Genomic DNA, 18,207 nt, shown 5'->3' with positions numbered 1-18,207 from the left:
ATGGTGCAGCTTTTTCCCTCTACCCCTGCCTCTGGGCAGAAAGGACGCGCCTCTAACCCGCTTGCCTTTCTGAGGCCGAAAGGACTGTACTTGATAATACGGTGCTTTCTTAGGCTGTGAGGGAACCTGAGGTAAAAAAGTCGACTTCCCAGCTGTTGCTGTGGATACGAGGTCCGAAAGACCGTCCCCAAACAATTCCTCACCCTTATAAGGCAAAATTTCCATGTGCCTTTTAGAATCAGCATCACCTGTCCACTGCCGAGTTCATAATACTCTCCTGGCAGAAATGGACATTGCATTAATTCTAGATGCCAGCCGGCAAATGTCCCTCTGTGCATCTCTCATATATAAGACTACGTCTTTAATATGCTCTATGGTTAGCAATATAGTGTCCCTGTCAAGGGAATCAATGTTATCAGACAGGGAATCAGACCACACTGCTGCAGCACTGCACATCCATGCTGAAGCAATAGCAGGTCTCAGTATAGTACCTGAGTGTGTATACACAGACTTCAGGATAGCCTCCTGCTTTCTATCTGCAGGCTCCTTTAAGGCGGCCGTATCCTGAGACGGCAGTGCCACCTTTTTTGATAAGCGTATGAGCGCCTTGTCCACCTTAGGGGATGTCTCCCAGCGTAACCTATCCGTTGGCGGGAAATGATACGCCATTAGTAACCGCTTAGAAATTACTAGTTTCTTATCTGGGGAACCCCACGCTTCTTCACACAATTCGTTTAACTCATCAGATGGGGGAAAAGTCACTGGCTGCTTTTTTCCCCCAAACATAATACCCTTTTTTGTGGTAACCGGGTTAATGTCAGAAATGTGCAACACATTTTTCATTGCCGTAATCATGCATCGGATGGCCCTAGTGGATTGTATATTTGTCTCGTCCTCGTCGACACTGGAGTCAGACTCCGTGTCGACATCTGTCTCTGCCATCTGAGGTAGCGGGCGTTTTTGAGCCCCTGACGGCCTCTGAGATGCCTGGGCAGGCGCGGGCTGAGATGCCGGCTGTCCCAAAGCTGCGTCATCGAACCTTTTATGCAAGGAGTTGACACTGTCGGTTAATACCTTCCACATATCCATCCACTCAGGTGTCGGCCCCGCAGGGGGCGACATCACACTTATCGGCACCTGCTCCGCCTCCACGTAAGCGTCCTCATCAAACATGTCGACACAGCCGTACCGACACACCGCACACACACACAGGGAATGCTCTGACTGAGGACAGGACCCCACAAAGTCCTTTGGGGAGACAGAGAGAGAGTATGCCAGCACACACCAGAGCGCTATATAACAGAGGGATAGACACTATATACAAAGTGAATTTTCCCCCTATAGCTGCTTATAACACAATTTGCGCCTAAATTTATGTGCCCCCCCCCCCCTCTCTTTTTTACCCTTTCTGTAGTGTATACTGCAGAGGAGAGCCTGGGGAGCGTCCTTCCAGCGGAGCTGTGAAGAGAAAATGGCGCTGGCTGTGCTGAGGGAGATAGCCCCGCCCCTTCAACGGCGGGCTTCTCCCGCTTTTTATATCGTTAATGGCGGGGGTTTCTGCACATATACAGTGTTAAACACTGTATTATGTGCTTTTTATTGCCAAAAGGTATCTTAATTGCAGCTCAGGGCGCCCCCCCCCCAGCGCCCTGCACCCACCAGTGGCTGGAGTGTGTGGTGTGCTGTGGGAGCAATGGCGCACAGCTGCAGTGCTGTGCGCTACCTTATTGAAGACCAAAGTCTTCAGCCGCCGATTTCCTGCGGTTTCTTCCGTCTTCTGGCTCTGCAAGGGGGACGGCGGCGCGGCTCCGGGAACGGACGATCGAGGTCGGGCCCTGTGTTCGATCCCTCTGGAGCTAGTGGTGTCCAGTAGCCTAGAAGCACAAGCTAGCTGCAAGCAGGTAGGTTTGCTTCTCTCCCCTAAGTCCCACGTAGCAGTGAGTCTGTTGCCAGCAAATCTCACTGAAAATAAAAAACCTAACAAATATTTTTTTTTATAGGAAGCTCAGGAGAGCCCACTAGGTGCATCCAGCTCTGGCCGGGCACAGATTCTAACTGAGGTCTGGAGGAGGGGCATAGAGGGAGGAGCCAGTGCACACCAGATGTAGTACCTAATCTTTTCTTTAGAGTGCCCAGTCTCCTGCGGAGCCCGTCTATTCCCCATGGTCCTTACGGAGTACCCAGCATCCACTAGGACGTCAGAGAAAGGGTGTATAACGCCCACATGTGTACTGTATACTGCTGCACAGGGTGCATAACGCCCACATGCGTACTGTATATTGCTGCACAGGGTGTATAACGCCCACATGTGTACTGTATACTGCTGTACAGGGTGTATAACGCCCACATGTGTACTGTATACTGCTGCACAGGGTGTATAATGCCCACATGTGTACTGTATACTGCTGCACAGGGTGTATAACGCCCACATGTGTACTGTATAATGCTGCACAGGGTGTATAACCCCCACATGTGTACTGTATACTGCAGCACAGGGTGTATAACGCCCACATGTGTACGGTATAATGCTGCACAGGGTGCATAACGCCCACATGTGTACTGTATAACGCCCACATGTGTACTGTATAATGCTGCACAGGGTGTATAACGCCCACATGTGTACTGTATACTGCTGCACAGGGTGTATAACGCCCACATGTGTACTGTATAATGCTGCACAGGGTGCATAACGCCCACATGTGTACTGTATAATGATGCACAGGGTGCATAACGCCCACATGTGTACTGTATACTGCTGCACAGGGTGTATAACGCCCACATGTGTACTGTATAATGCTGCACAGGGTGTATAACGCCCACATGTGTACTGTATATTGCTGCACAGGGTGCATAACGCCCACATGTGTACTGTATACTGCTGCACAGGGTGTATAACGCCCACATGTGTACTGTATACTGCTGCACAGGGTGTATAACGCCCACATGTGTACTGTATAATGCTGTATAGGGTGTATAACGCCCACATGTGTACTGTATACTGCTGCACAGGGTGTATAACGCCCACATGTGTACTGCATACTGCTGCATAGGGTGTATAACCCCCACATGTGTACTGTATAATGCTGCATAGGGTGTATAACCCCCACATGTGTACTGTATAATGCTGCACAGGGTGTACAACGCCCATATGTGTACTGTATACTGCTGCATAGGGTGTATAACCCCCACATGTGTACTGTATACTGCTGCACAGGGTGTACAACGCCCATATGTGTACTGTATACTGCTGCACAGGGTGTATAACGCCCACATGTGTACTGTATAATGCTGCACAGGGTGTATAACCCCCACATGCGTACTGCATACTGCTGCATAGGGTGTATAACCCCCACATGTGTACTGTATACTGCTGCACAGGGTGTATAACGCCCACATGTGTACTGTATATTGCTGCACAGGGTGCATAACGCCCACATGTGTACTGTATACTGCTGCACAGGGTGCATAACGCCCACATGTGTACTGTATAATGCTGCACAGGGTGTATAACGCCCACATGTGTACTGTATACTGCTGCACAGGGTGTATAACGCCCACATGTGTACTGTATATTGCTGCACAGGGTGCATAACGCCCACATGTGTACTGTATACTGCTGCACAGGGTGCATAACGCCCACATGTGTACTGTATACTGCTGCACAGGGTGTATAACGCCCACATGTGTACTGTATACTGCTGCATAGGGTGTATAACCCCCACATGTGTACTGTATACTGCTGCACAGGGTGTATAACGCCCACATGTGTACTGTATACTGCTGCACAGGGTGTATAACGCCCATATGTGTACTGTATACTGCTGCACAGGGTGTATAACGCCCACATGTGTACTGTATACTGCTGCACAGGGTGTATAACGCCCATATGTGTACTGTATACTGCTGCATAGGGTGTATAACCCCCACATGTGTACTGTATACTGCTGCACAGGGTGTATAACCCCCACATGTGTACTGTATAATGCTGCACAGGGTGTATAACGCCCACATGTGTACTGTATACTGCTGCACAGGGTGTATAACGCCCACATGTGTACTGTATACTGCTGCACAGGGTGTATAACCCCCACATGTGTACTGTATAATGCTGCACAGGGTGTATAACGCCCACATGTGTACTGTATACTGCTGCACCTGTGTATAATGCCCACATGTGTACTGTATACTGCTGCACAGGGTGTATAACGCCCACATGTGTACTGTATACTGCTGCACAGGGTGTATAACGCCCACATGTGTACTGTATACTGCTGCACAGGGTGTATAACGCCCACATGCGTACTGTATACTGCTGCACAGGGTGTATAACGCCCACATGCGTACTGTATACTGCTCCATAGGGTGTATAACGCCCACATGCGTACTGTATACTGCTGCACAGGGTGTATAACGCCCACATGCGTACTGTATACTGCTCCATAGGGTGTATAACGCCCACATGCGTACTGTATACTGCTGCACAGGGTGTATAACGCCCACATGCGTACTGTATACTGCTCCATAGGGTGTATAACGCCCACATGCGTACTGTATACTGCTGCACAGGGTGTATAACGCCCATATGTGTACTGTATACTGCTGCACAGGGTGTATAACGCCCACATGTGTACTGTATACTGCTCCATAGGGTGTATAACGCCCACATGTGTACTGTATACTGCTGCACAGGGTGTATAACGCCCACATGTGTACTGTATACTGCTGCACAGGGTGTATAACGCCCACATGTGTACTGTATACTGCTGCACAGGGTGTATAACGCCCACATGTGTACTGTATACTGCTGCACAGGGTGTATAACGCCCATATGTGTACTGTATACTGCTGCATAGGGTGTATAACCCCCACATGTGTACTGTATACTGCTGCACAGGGTGTATAATGCCCATATGTATACTGTATACTGCTGCATAGGGTGTATAACCCCCACATGTGTACTGTATACTGCTGCACAGGGTGTATAACGCCCATATGTGTACTGTATACTGCTGCACAGGGTGTATAACGCCCACATGTGTACTGTATACTGCTGCATAGGGTGTATAACCCCCACATGTGTACTGCATACTGCTGCATAGGGTGTATAACCCCCACATGTGTACTGTATACTGCTGCATAGGGTGTATAACCCCCACATGTGTACTGTATAATGCTGCATAGGGTGTATAACGCCCACATGTGTACTGTATACTGCTGCACAGGGTGTATAACCCCCACATGTGTACTGTATAATGCTGCACAGGGTGTATAACCCCCACATGTGTACTGTATAATGCTGTATAGGGTGTATAACGCCCATATGTGTACTGTATAATGCTGCACAGGGTGTATAACGCCCACATGTGTACTGCATACTGCTGCATAGGGTGTACAACGCCCACATGTGTACTGCATACTGCTGCATAGGGTGTATAACGCCCACATGTGTACTGTATACTGCTGCATAGGGTGTATAACCCCCACATGTGTACTGTATACTGCTGCACAGGGTGTATAACGCCCACATGTGTACTGTATACTGCTGCACAGGGTGTATAACGCCCATATGTGTACTGTATACTGCTGCACAGGGTGTACAACGCCCACATGTGTACTGTATAATGCTGCACAGGGTGTATAACGCCCACATGTGTACTGTATACTGCTGCACAGGGTGTATAACGCCCACATGTGTACTGTATAATGCTGCACAGGGTGCATAACGCCCACATGTGTACTGTATACTGCTGCACAGGGTGTATAACGCCCACATGTGTACTGTATAATGCTGCACAGGGTGCATAACGCCCACATGTGTACTGTATACTGCTGCACAGGGTGTATAACGCCCACATGTGTACTGTATACTGCTGTATAATAAGATTTTACTCACCGGTAAATCTATTTCTCGTAGTCCGTAGTGGATGCTGGGTACTCCGTAAGGACCATGGGGAATAGACGGGCTCCGCAGGAGACTGGGCACTCTAAAGAAAAGATTAGGTACTACATCTGGTGTGCACTGGCTCCTCCCTCTATGCCCCTCCTCCAGACCTCAGTTAGGGAAACTGTGCCCGGAAGAGCTGACATTACTAGGAAAGGATTTGGAATCCAGGGTAAGACTCATACCAGCCACACCAATCACACTGTACAACTTGTGATAATTATACCCAGTTAACAGTATGAACAACAACTGAGCCTCACTAAACTGATGGCTCAGAACAAAAAACCCTATAGTTAAGCAATAACTATATACAAGTATTGCAGAATTCCGCACTTGGGACGGGCTCCCAGCATCCACTACGGACTACGAGAAATAGATTTACCGGTGAGTAAAATCTTATTTTCTCTGACGTCCTAGTGGATGCTGGGTACTCCGTAAGGACCATGGGGATTATACCAAAGCTCCCAAACGGGCGGGAGAGTGCGGATGACTCTGCAGCACCGAATGAGCAAACTCAAGGTCCTCCTCAGCCAGGGTATCAAACTTGTAGAATTTTGCAAACGTGTTTGATCCCGACCAGGTAGCAGCTCGGCAAAGTTGTAAAGCCAAGACCCCTCGGGCAGCCGCCCAAGAAGAGCCCACCTTCCTCGTGGAATGGGCTTTGACTGATTTAGGATGCGGCAGTCCAGCCGCAGAATGTGCAAGTTGAATCGTGCAACAGATCCAGCGAGCAATAGTCTGCTTAGAAGCAGGAGCACCCAGCTTGTTGGGTGCATGCAGGATAAACAGCGAGTCAGTTTTTCTGACTCTAGCCGTCCTGGAAACATAGATTTTCAGGGCCCGGACTACATCCAGCAACTTGGAAGCCTCCAATTCCAGAGTAGCCGCAGGCACCACAATAGGTTGGTTCAAATGAAATGCTGATACCACCTTTGGGAGAAATTGGGGACGAGTCCTCAATTCTGCCCTGTCCATATGGAAGATCAGATAGGGGCTTTTGCATGACAAAGCCGCCAATTCTGACACACGCCTAGCCGAAGCCAAGGCCAAAAGCATGACCACTTTCCACGTGAGATATTTCAACTCCACGGTCTGAAGTGGCTCAAACCAATGTGATTTTAGGAAATCCAACACAACGTTGAGATCTCAAGGTGCCACTGGGGGCACAAAAGGGGGCTGAATATGCAGCACTCCCTTAACAAACGTCTGAACTTCAGGCAGTGAAGCCAGTTCTTTTTGAAAGAAAATAGACAGGGCCGAAATCTGGACTTTAATGGATCCCAATTTTAGGCCCATAGTCACTCCTGACTGTAGGAAGTGCAGAAATCGACCCAGCTGAAATTCTTCTGTTGGGGCCTTCATAGCCTCACACCAAGCAACATATTTTCGCCATATGCGGTGATAATGTTTTGCTGTCACATCCTTCCTAGCTTTTATCAGCGTAGGAATGACTTCAACCGGAATGCCCTTTTCCATCAGGATCCGGCGTTCAACCGCCATGCCGTCAAACGCAGCCGCGGTAAGTCTTGGAACAGACAGGGCCCCTGCTGTAGCAGGTCCTGTCTGAGAGGCAGAGGCCAAGGGTCCTCTGAGATCATTTCTTGTAGTTCCGGGTACCAAGTCCTTCTTGGCCAATCCGGAACGATGAGTATAGTTCTTACTCCTCTCTTTCTTATTATCCTCAGTACCTTTGGTATGAGAGGAAGAGGAGGGAACACATAAACCGACTGGTACACCCACGGTGTTACCAGAGCGTCCACAGCTATCGCCTGAGGGTCCCTTGACCTGGCGCAATATCTTTTTAGCTTTTTGTTGAGGCAGGACGCCATCATGTCCACCTGTGGCCTTTCCCAACGATTTACAATCAGCTGGAAGACTTCTGGATGAAGTCCCCACTCTCCCGGGTGGAGGTCGTGCCTGCTGAGGAAGTCTGCTTCCCAGTTGTCTACTCCCGGAATGAACACTGCTGACAGTGCTATCACGTGATTTTCCGCCTATCGGAGAATCCTTGTGGCTTCTGCCATCGCCATCCTGCTTCTTGTGCCGCCCTGTCGGTTTACATGGGCGACCGCCGTGATGTTGTCTGACTGAATTAGCACCGGCTGGTTTTGAAGCAGGGGTTTTGCCTGACTTAGGGCATTGTAAATGGCCCTTAGTTCCAGAATGTTTATGTGTAGGGAAGCTTCCTGACTCGACCATTGTCCTTGGAAGTTTCTTCCCTGAGTGACTGCCCCCCAACCTCGGAGGCTTGCATCCGTGGTCACCAGGACCCAGTCCTGTATGCCGAATCTGCGGCCCTCGAGTAGATGAGCACTCTGCAGCCACCACAGCAGAGACACCCTGGCCCCCGGGGACAGGGTGATCAGCCGATGCATCTGAAGATGCGATCCGGACCACTTGTCTAACAGATCCCACTGAAAGATCCGTGCATGGAACCTGCCGAATGGAATTGCCTCGTAAGAAGCTACCATCTTTCCCAGGACTCGCGTGCAGTGATGCACCGACACCTGTTTTGGTTTTAGGAGGTCTCTGACCAGAGATGACAACTCCTTGGCCTTCTCCTCCGGGAGAAACACCTTCTTCTGTTCTGTGTCCAGAATCATACCCAGGAACAGCAGACGCGTCGTAGGAACCAGCTGCGACTTCGGGATATTCAGAATCCAGCCGTGCTGTTGTAGTACTTCCTGAGATAGTGCTACTCCGACCAACAACTGCTCCCTGGACCTCGCCTTTATAAGGAGATCGTCCAAGTACGGGATAATTATAACTCCCTTCTTTCGAAGGAGTATCATCATTTCGGCCATTACTTTGGTAAATACCCTCGGTGACGTGGACAGACCAAACGGCAACGTCTGGAATTGGTAATGGCAGTCCTGTACCACAAAACGGAGGTACACCTGGTGAGGTGGGTAAATGGGGACATGTAGGTAAGCATCCTTGATGTCCAGTGATACCATGTAATCCCCCTCTTCCAGGCTTGCAATAACCGCCCTGAGCGATTCCATTTTGAACTTGAACTTCCTTATATAAGTGTTCAAGGATTTCAAATTTAGAATGGGTCTCACCGAACCGTCTGGTTTCGGTACCACAAACATTGTGGAATAGTAACCCCGTCCCTGTTGAAGGAGGGGAACTTTTATTATCACCTGCTGGAGGTACAGCTTGTGAATTGCCGCCAGTACTACCTCCCTGTCCTGGGGAGTAGCTGGCAAGGCTGATTTGAGGTAACGGCGATGGGGAGACGTCTCGAATTCCAGCTTGTATCCCTGAGATACCACTTGTAGAACCCAGAGATCCACATGTGAGCGAACCCACTGGTCGCTAAAGTTCCGGAGACGGGCCCCCACCGCACCTGGCTCCACATGTGGAGCCCCAGCGTCATGCGGTGGACTTAGTGGAAGCAGGGGAGGATTTTTGTTCTTGGGAACTGGCTGTATGGTGCAGCTTTTTCCCTCTACCCCTGCCTCTGGGCAGAAAGGACGCGCCTCTAACCCGCTTGCCTTTCTGAGTCTGAAAGGACTGCACTTGATAATACGGTGCTTTCTTAGGCTGTGAGGGAACCTGAGGTAAAAAAAGTCGACTTCCCAGCTGTTGCTGTGGATACGAGGTCCGAAAGACCGTCCCCAAACAATTCCTCACCCTTATAAGGCAAAATTTCCATGTGCCTTTTTGAATCAGCATCACCTGTCCACTGCCGAGTCCATAATACTCTCCTGGCAGAAATGGACATCGCATTAATTCTAGATGCCAGCCGGTCCTCTGTGCATCTCTCATATATAAGACTACGTCTTTAATATGCTCTATGGTTAGCAATATAGTGTCCCTGTCAAGGGAATCAATGTTATCAGACAGGGAATCAGACCACGCTGCTGCAGCACTGCACATCCATTCTGAAGCAATAGCAGGTCTCAGTATAGTACCTGAGTGTGTATACACAGACTTCAGGATAGCCTCCTGCTTTCTATCTGCAGGCTCCTTTAAGGCGGCCGTATCCTGAGACGGCAGTGCCACCTTTTTTGATAAGCGTGTGAGCGCCTTGTCCACCTTAGGGGATGTCTCCCAGCGTAACCTATCCGTTGGCGGGAAAGGGTACGCCATTAGTAACCGCTTAGAAATTACTAGTTTCTTATCTGGGGAACCCCACGCTTCTTCACACAATTCGTTTAACTCATCAGATGGGGGAAAAGTCACTGGCTGCTTTTTCTCCCCAAACATAATACCCTTTTTTGTGGTAACCGGGTTAATGTCAGAAATGTGCAACACATTTTTCATTGCCGTAATCATGCATCGGATGGCCCTAGTGGATTGTATATTTGTCTCATCCTCGTCGACACTGGAGTCAGACTCCGTGTCGACATCTGTGTCTGCTATCTGAGGTAGCGGGCGTTTTTGAGCCCCTGACGGCCTCTGAGATGCCTGGGCAGGCGCGGGCTGAGATGCCGGCTGTCCCAAATGCGTCATTGAACCTTTTATGCAAGGAGTTGACACTGTCGGTTAATACCTTCCACATATCCATCCACTCAGGTGTCGGCCCCGCAGGGGGCGACATCACACTTATCGGCACCTGCTCCGCCTCCACGTAAGCGTCCTCATCAAACATGTCGACACAGCCGTACCGACACACCGCACACACAGGGAATGCTCTGACTGAGGACAGGACCCCACAAAGTCCTTTGGGGAGACAGAGAGAGAGTATGCCAGCACACACCAGAGCGCTATATAACAGAGGGATAGACACTATATACAAAGTGAATTTTCCCCCTATAGCTGCTTATATCACAATTTGCGCCTAAATTTATGTGCCCCCCCTCTCTTTTTTACCCTTTCTGTAGTGTATACTGCAGGGGAGAGCCTGGGGAGCGTCCTTCCAGCGGAGCTGTGAAGAGAAAATGGCGCTGGCTGTGCTGAGGGAGATAGCCCCGTCCCTTCAACGGCGGGCTTCTCCCGCTTTTTATATCGTTAATGGCGGGGGTTTCTGCACATATACAGTGTTAAACACTGTATTATGTGCTTTTTATTGCCAAAAGGTATCTTAATTGCAGCCCAGGGCGCCCCCCCCCCCCCAGCGCCCTGCACCCACCAGTGGCCGGAGCGTGTGGTGTGCTGTGGGAGTAATGGCGCACAGCTGCAGTGCTGTGCGCTACCTTATTGAAGACCGAAGTCTTCAGCCGCTGATTTCCTCCGGTTTCTTCCGTCTTCTGGCTCTGCAAGGGGGACGGCGGCGCGGCTCCGGGAACGGACGATCGAGGTCGGGCCCTGTGTTCGATCCCTCTGGAGCTAATGGTGTCCAGTAGCCTAGAAGCACAAGCTAGCTGCAAGCAGGTAGGTTTGCTTCTCTCCACTAAGTCCCACGTAGCAGTGAGTCTGTTGCCAGCAGATCTCACTGAAAATAAAAAACCTAACAAATACTTTTCTTTCTAGGAAGCTCAGGAGAGCCCCTAGAGTGCATCCAGCTCTGGCCGGGCACAGATTCTAACTGAGGTCTGGAGGGGCATAGAGGGAGGAGCCAGTGCACACCAGATGTAGTACCTAATCTTTTCTTTAGAGTGCCCAGTCTCCTGCGGAGCCCGTCTATTCCCCATGGTCCTTACGGAGTACCCAGCATCCACTAGGACGTCAGAGAAAGGGTGTATAACGCCCACATGTGTACTGTATACTGCTGCACAGGGTGCATAACGCCCACATGCGTACTGTATATTGCTGCACAGGGTGTATAACGCCCACATGTGTACTGTATACTGCTGTACAGGGTGTATAACGCCCACATGTGTACTGTATACTGCTGCACAGGGTGTATAATGCCCACATGTGTACTGTATACTGCTGCACAGGGTGTATAACGCCCACATGTGTACTGTATAATGCTGCACAGGGTGTATAACCCCCACATGTGTACTGTATACTGCAGCACAGGGTGTATAACGCCCACATGTGTACGGTATAATGCTGCACAGGGTGTATAACGCCCACATGTGTACTGTATAACGCCCACATGTATACTGTATACTGCTGCACAGGGTGTATAACGCCCACATGTATACTGTATACTGCTGCACAGGGTGTATAACGCCCACATGTGTACTGCATACTGCTGCACAGGGTGCATAACACCCACATGTGTACTGTATAATGCTGCACAGGGTGCATAACGCCCACATGTATACTGTATACTGCTGCACAGGGTGTATAACGTCCACATGTATACTGTATACTGCTGCACAGGGTGTATACCGCCCACATGTGTACTGTATAATGATGCACAGGGTGTATAATGCCCACATGTGTACTGTATACTGCTGTATAGGGTGCATAACGCCCACATGTGTACTGTATACTGCTGCACAGGGTGCATAACGCCCACATGTATACTGTATACTGCTGCACAGGGTGCATAACGCCCACATGTATACTGTATACTGCTGCACAGGGTGTATAACGCCCACATGTGTACTGTATACTGCTGCACAGGGTGCATAACGCCCACATGTGTACTGTATACTGCTGCACAGGGTGCATAACGCCCACATGTGTACTGTATACTGCTGCACAGGGTGTATAACGCCCACATGTGTACGGTATAATGCTGCACAGGGTGCATAACGCCCACATGTGTACTGTATACTGCTGCACAGGGTGTATAACGCCCACGTGTGTACTGTATACTGCTGCACAGGGTGTATAACGCCCACATGTGTACTGTATAATGTTGCACAGGGTGCATAACGCCCACATGTGTACTGTATACTGCTGCACAGGGTGTATAACGCCCACATGTGTACTGTATAATGCTGTATAGGGTGTATAACACCCACATGCGTACTGTATACTGCTGCACAGGGTGTATAACGCCCACATGTGTACTGAATACTGCTGTACAGGGTGTATAACGCCCACATGTATACTGTATACTGCAGCAGAGGGTGTATAACGTCCACATGTATACTGTATACTGCTGCACAGGGTCTATAACGCCCACGTGTACTGTATACTGCTGCACCTGTGTATAATGCCCACATGTATATATACTGCCGCACCTGTGTATAAAGCCCACATGTATATTCCGCTGCACCTGTGTATAACGCCCACATGTATATACCGCTGCACTTGTGTATAATGCTCACATGAATATACCACTGCACCTGTGTATAATGCCCACATGTATATACCGCTGCACCTGTGTATAATACCCACATGTATATACCGCTGCACCTGTGTATAATGCCCACATGTATATACCGCTACACCTGTGTATAATGCCCACATGTATACACCGCTGCACCTGTGTATAATGCCCGCATGTATATACCGCTGCACCTGTGTATAATGCCCACATGTATATTCCGCTGCACCTGTGTATAATACCCACATGTATATACCGCTGCACCTGTGTATAATGGCCGCATGTATATACCGCTGCACCTGTGTATAATACCCACATGTATATACCGCTGCACCTGTGTATAATGGCCGCATGTATATACCGCTGCACCTGTGTATAATGGCCGCATGTATATATAACGCTGCACCTGTGTATAATGGCCGCATGTATATACCGCTGCACCTGTGTATAATACCCACATGTATATACCGCTGCACTTGTGTATAATACCCACATGTATATACCACTGCACCTGTGTATAATGCCCGCATGTATATACCGCTGCACCTGTGTATAATGCCCACATGTATATACAGCTGCACCTGTGTATAATACCCACATGTATATACCGCTGCACCTGTGTATAATGCCCCCAAATGTATATACCGCTGCACCTGTGTATAATGCCCTCATGTATATACCGCTGCACCTGTGTATAATGCCCACAAGTATATACCGCTGCACCTGTGCATAATGCCCACATGTATATACTGCTGCACCTGTGTATAATGCCCACATGTATATACCGCTGCACCTGTGTATAATGCCCACGTGTATATACTGCTGCACCTGCGTATAATGCCCACACGTGTAAATATATGGGTTGGGGCTGCGTTACCGGCGGCCGGGCAGAATCCCGACGCCGCAGAATGCCGGTGGTGGGGGCGAGCGCTACGAAGCACCACACAGGGAGAGGGTATTATGAGCTGGGTGGACACGGGGGGGGGGGGGGGGGGGGGGTATTATGAGCAGGGTGCACACAGGGAGGGGGTATTATGAGCGGACTGCACACAGGGAGGGGGTATTATGAGCAGACTGCACACAGGGAGGGGTAAGATTAGCAGACTGCACACAGGGGGGGTATTATGAGCAGGGTGCACACAGGGAGGGGGTATTATGAGCAGGGTGCACACAGGGAGGGGGTATTATGAGCTGGGTGCACACAGGGAGGGGGTATTATGAGCTGGGTGCACACAGGGAGGGGGTATTATGAGCAGACTGCACACAGGGAGGGGTAAGATTAGCAGACTGCACACAGGGGGGGTATTATGAGCAGGGTGCACACAGGGAGGGGGTATTATGAGCAGGGTGCACACAGGGAGGGGGTATTATGAGCTGGGTGCACACAGGGAGGGGGTATTATGAGCAGGGTGCACACAGGGAGGGGGTATTATGAGCTGGGTGCACACAGGAGGGGGGGTGTTATGAGCTGGGTGCACACAGGAGGGGATATCATGAGCTGGGTGCACACAGGGTGGGGGTATTATGAGCTGGGTGCACACAAGGAGGAGGTATTATGAGCTGGGTGCACACAGGGTGGGGGTATTATGAGCAGGGTGCACACAGGGAGGGGGTATTATGAGCTGGGTGCACACAGGGTGGGGGTATTATCAGCAGGGAGCACACAGGGTGGGGGTATTAAGAGCAGAGTGCACACAAGGAGGGGGTATTATGAGCAGGGTGCACACAGGGTGGGGGTATTATGAGCAGGGTGCACACAAGGAGGGGGTATTATGAGCTGGGTGCACACAGGGTGGGGGTATTATGAGCAGGGTGCACACAGGGAGGGGGTATTATGAGCAGGGTGCACACAGGGTGGGGGTATTATGAGCTGGGTGCACACAGGGTGGGGGTATTATGAGCAGGGTGCACACAGGGAGGGGGTATTATGAGCTGGGTGCACACAGGGTGGGGGTATTATGAGCAGGGTGCACACAGGGTGGGGGTATTATGAGCTGGGTGCACACAGGGTGGGGGTATTATGAGCAGGGTGCACACAGGGTGGGGGTATTATGAGCAGGGTGCACACAGGGAGGGGGTATTATGAGCTGGGTGCACACAGGGAGGGGGTATTATGAGCTGGGTGCACACAGGGAGGGGGTAAGATTAGCAGACTGCACACAGGGGCGGGGTAACACAGGGGTCACGTCCCTCCCTCTGGCCACATTCACCAGCTGCCCCGGCAACAACAGGCCGCACGCAGAGATTGGCTGTGCGCAGGGTTCCGCTGCACCTCATTGGCCAGTCAGAGGTGGGCGGGAAAATAGCGCGTCCACGCGGGGGGAGGGTGGCACGCGAGCGCGCACAGAAAGGAGGAGGGCCGGGGACGCGCGTGGATAGCACGGTGTAGCCCGGGGACGCGCAAAGCAGCACGGTATAAGCGGGGCAGGGTGTGGGTGCTCCGTAGGGAGGGGTGTACGGCGTGCGGGAGCCGGGGAGCGATGCGGGGCGGCGGGCGGGCGCTGTGACTGACAGCTTACCCGGTGCCAATCTTCGTCACACTGACAAGCGGCTGCAGCAATCGGGACCCGCAGGGGCGCCTACGTCATCACGTCCTACGGTGCGCCTCAGCCTCTGACTAGCGAGAGACTGACGTCACCGCGTTTGGGCGGAGCTATCCCGCTGCATGCTGGGAGATCTGTGCCTGGGGGTAATAATGTCCCTCACACACAGAGAGTGTATAACATATCTATACCCTGTACATTATATATACCCCGCTGCATGCCGGGAGATCTGTGCCTGGGGGTAATAATGTCCCTCACACAGAGTGTATAACATATCTATACCCTGTACATTATATATACCCCGCTGCATGCCGGGAGATCTGTGCCTGGGGGTAATAATGTCCCTCACACAGAGAGTGTATAACATATCTATACCCTGTACATTATATATACCCCGCTACATGCCGGGAGATCTGTGCCTGGGGGTAATAATGTCCCTCACACAGAGTGTATAACATATCTATACCCTGTACATTATATATACCCCGCTGCATGCTGGGAGATCTGTGCCTGGGGGTAATAATGTCCCTCACACAGAGAGAGTATAACATATCTATACCCTGTACATTATATATACCCCGCTGCATGCCGGGAGATCTGTGCCTGGGGGTAATAATGTCCCTCACACAGAGTGTATAACATATCTATACCCTGTACATTATATATACCCCGCTGCATGCCGGGAGATCTGTGCCTGGGGTAATAATGTCCCTCACACAGAGAGTGTATAACATATCTATACCCTGTACATTATATATACCCCGCTGCATGCCGGGAGATCTGTGCCTGGGGTAATAATGTCCCTCACACAGAGAGTGTATAACATATCTATACCCTGTACATTATATATACCCCGCTGCATGCCGGGAGATCTGTGCCTGGGGGTAATAATGTCCCTCACACAGAGTGTATAACATATCTATACCCTGTACATTATATATACCCCGCTGCATGCCGGGAGATCTGTGCCTGGGGGTAATAATGTCCCTCACACAGAGAGTGTATAACATATCTATACCCTGTACATTATATATACCCCGCTGCATGCCGGGAGATCTGTGCCTGGGGGTAATAATGCCCCTCACACAGAGAGTGTATAACATATCTATACCCTGTACATTATATATACCCCGCTGCATGCCGGGAGATCTGTGCCTGGGGTAATAATGTCCCTCACACAGAGAGTGTATAACATATCTATACCCTGTACATTATATATACCCCGCTGCATGCCGGGAGATCTGTGCCTGGGGTAATAATGTCCCTCACACAGAGAGTGTATAACATATCTATACCCTGTACATTATATATACCCCGCTGCATGCCGGGAGATCTGTGCCTGGGGGTAATAATGTCCCTCACACAGAGTGTATAACATATCTATACCCTGTACATTATATATACCCCGCTGCATGCCGGGAGATCTGTGCCTGGGGGTAATAATGTCCCTCACACACACAGAGTGTATAACATATCTATACCCTGTACATTATATATACCCCGCTGCATGCCGGGAGATCTGTGCCTGGGGGTAATAATGTCCCTCACACACAGAGAGTGTATAACATATCTATACCCTGTACATTATATATACCCCGCTGCATGCCGGGAGATCTGTGCCTGGGGTAATAATGTCCCTCACACAGAGAGTGTATAACATATCTATACCCTGTACATTATATATACCCCGCTGCATGCCGGGAGATCTGTGCCTGGGGTAATAATGTCCCTCACACAGAGAGTGTATAACATATCTATACCCTGTACATTATATATACCCCGCTGCATGCCGGGAGATCTGTGCCTGGGGGTAATAATGTCCCTCACACAGAGTGTATAACATATCTATACCCTGTACATTATATATACCCCGCTGCATGCCGGGAGATCTGTACCTGGGGGTAATAATGTCCCTCACACAGAGAGTGTATAACATATCTATACCCTGTACATTATATATACCCCGCTGCATGCCGGGAGATCTGTGCCTGGGGGTAATAATGTCCCTCACACAGAGAGTGTATAACATATCTATACCCTGTACATTATATATACCCCGCTGCATGCCGGGAGATCTGTGCCTGGGGTAATAATGTCCCTCACACAGAGAGTGTATAACATATCTATACCCTGTACATTATATATACCCCGCTGCATGCCGGGAGATCTGTGCCTGGGGGTAATAATGTCCCTCACACAGAGTGTATAACATATCTATACCCTGTACATTATATATACCCCGCTGCATGCCGGGAGATCTGTACCTGGGGGTAATAATGTCCCTCACACAGAGAGTGTATAACATATCTATACCCTGTACATTATATATACCCCGCTGCATGCCGGGAGATCTGTGCCTGGGGGTAATAATGTCCCTCACACACAGAGTGTATAACATATCTATACCCTGTACATTATATATACCCCGCTGCATGCTGGGAGATCTGTGCCTGGGGGTAATAATGTCCCTCACACAGAGAGAGTATAACATATCTATACCCTGTACATTACATACCCTCCAACATGACCCCCCCACTAGGTACAGAATGCTCTGCTCCTGGACTTCCCTCTTAATTTATGATTGCCATCACCTGTGAAGAAAC

The 18,207-nt window shown here is 50.1% G+C and overlaps 1 protein-coding gene across 2 annotated transcripts in view; it reads right to left on the bottom strand.

Moving 5' to 3' along the window:
- Window positions 1-15,665, bottom strand: part of PKNOX1 (PBX/knotted 1 homeobox 1) — a 394,584-nt gene extending 378,919 nt beyond the window's left edge. The window contains exon 1 of one of the 2 annotated variants that reach the window (XM_063956915.1): window positions 15,581-15,665. The gene's annotated coding sequence lies outside the window, so the exon portion shown is untranslated. Of the gene's footprint in view, window positions 1-13,938; window positions 14,010-15,580 lie in introns of those variants that run through there. The other variant, XM_063956916.1, reaches the window with a different exon arrangement.
- Between the last annotated feature and the right edge of the window lie 2,542 nt (window positions 15,666-18,207).

This window comes from Pseudophryne corroboree, chromosome 2, assembly GCF_028390025.1.
Source record: "Pseudophryne corroboree isolate aPseCor3 chromosome 2, aPseCor3.hap2, whole genome shotgun sequence".
Classification (NCBI taxonomy): domain Eukaryota; kingdom Metazoa; phylum Chordata; class Amphibia; order Anura; family Myobatrachidae; genus Pseudophryne; species Pseudophryne corroboree.
Note: the sequence above shows the minus strand (reverse complement) of the source record. Positions and strands in the feature narration are given on the sequence as shown.